This window comes from Cucurbita pepo, chromosome LG11 (genome assembly GCF_002806865.2).
Source record: "Cucurbita pepo subsp. pepo cultivar mu-cu-16 chromosome LG11, ASM280686v2, whole genome shotgun sequence".
Taxonomy (NCBI): domain Eukaryota; kingdom Viridiplantae; phylum Streptophyta; class Magnoliopsida; order Cucurbitales; family Cucurbitaceae; genus Cucurbita; species Cucurbita pepo.
The window spans coordinates 9552985-9554784 of record NC_036648.1 but is presented as its reverse complement, the minus strand read 5'-3'; positions in this window follow the sequence as shown (position 1 = coordinate 9554784).

Genomic DNA, 1800 nt, shown 5'->3' with positions numbered 1-1800 from the left:
AAAAAAAAAAAATGGAAACAAAGTTGTTTGTACGAGAGATTCGACTTGTTTCGTTACCGAAAATAGGAATAGGGGACATTGCAATTTTCTTCCAAGTCCGATACGGTAGTTGTAGCAGCTTTACACTTGTTTTTTTTTTTTTTACCCTTTTTCTTGACAAAGGATTTTATATGTTAGATTCGTTTTCATGAACGAAAATGTCTTATTAGCTAAGTAGATTATTTAGATTAAAGATAACTATTCCATTCATATTGAGAAGAAAAGGTAGGTAAGTTTTTTACCGGTAAATGGAAAACGTCGAACCAATAACGTTTCAAAATCTAAAATAACTCTTTTCACATTGTAGGTGTGAAATAATTAATTTTAAGGCAAAAAAAAATATATTTATATATATACATTTTTTTAATAAAAAAAGAAAAGAAAAGAAAAAGGGGTGTGGGACAAAATGAGGAAGCATGGGTAGAAATCTGGTGGGGAACACATCATTTAAGAAGCTTCATCATGATTTGCTTCTTGACTGATCAAAGGGAGTCTGTTATAAACGTGAAGATTAACCATCATCCGATCAAATTGCTTTTGTGGCCCACAAGATTTCCCCTTTTTCAACCACGTCATACCCTCTTGCCTCCACCCCCACCGTTTTTCCTAAAACCCTAATTTTTTAAACAAACCCACCCCCAAAATCTTATAAGAGTGCAACCCGCGAGACATAACAGCTAAAATTGACAATATTTGCTAACGGTTGGCTTAGGTTGTTACAAATGGTATCAGACCCTCTCCATAGTAATCACGTTTTAAAACCATATATGTGATGGACCAGAGTGAATAATAGGCAATGAGAGATACATCCCAGTATTAATTACTTATATATCTGATAATCTAAATTTGTAATTAAAAAGACACATCAAGATACTTCTCATGTGCCTTGCCTATCAAGCAACCTTCTTCTTAATCTCTCTCTCTATGCAACATTCATGGGTAAAAGCATAATGACCATTTCCCCACCTCAATGCCCATGTGAGTCTCTCTCTCTCTCTATCTCTCTCTCTATAGCATATTTCTTGATGAAGAAATTTAGGGTTGAAAGAGAATTTGATCTTGCCTTAGAATCTGAGTTTTGTACTCAAAAAGGCTTCGCCACGTACACGCTTATCACTGTCGGTTGTTTCATCTTTATCTCCATGTTTTTCGTTGGTCTGTATCATTTCTAAATTCTTACGTTTGTGTCTATTTAATATAGAACTTAAAAGATTAAGGTTTAAAGATTTGTCAGATGCATTTTAATGTTCAAAAACTTGAACCGAGATGCTCTAACAAAACTTCGAGGTGTCGAGATGTGGGCGTGTTCTAAAACAAAGCCAAGACCAATTTACATGTTAAATATATATACATATAGTTGTAAGTTTAGGAGTTGGGCCTAAGAGAGCAATGGGTGTGAAAGAAGGCCATTTTGTTGGTTGGCTTTTGCTTTTGGAGTCAGTCAAGGGTTCAAACAAAAGAAACAAGGCCACCTTTTCCCTATCATTCTTTTTCTTCTTCTTCTTCTAAATTTCCCAAAACTTGATCTTCTCCTAAATTTCCCAAAACTTGATCTTCTCCTAAATTTCCCAAAACTTGATCTTCTCCACCTTCTTCCTCATTTTTGGACAAAACCCAGTTTTTAGATTTCAATTTTAGTCATTGGGGTGTGAAAATTCCCTATTTTTTCTTTCATAGTGATGAGAATTTGCAGTACCAAGTTGATATCAAGCTTGAAAGAGGGAAGGAGAAGGAGAGGAAGATAGTAATAGCATATATCTC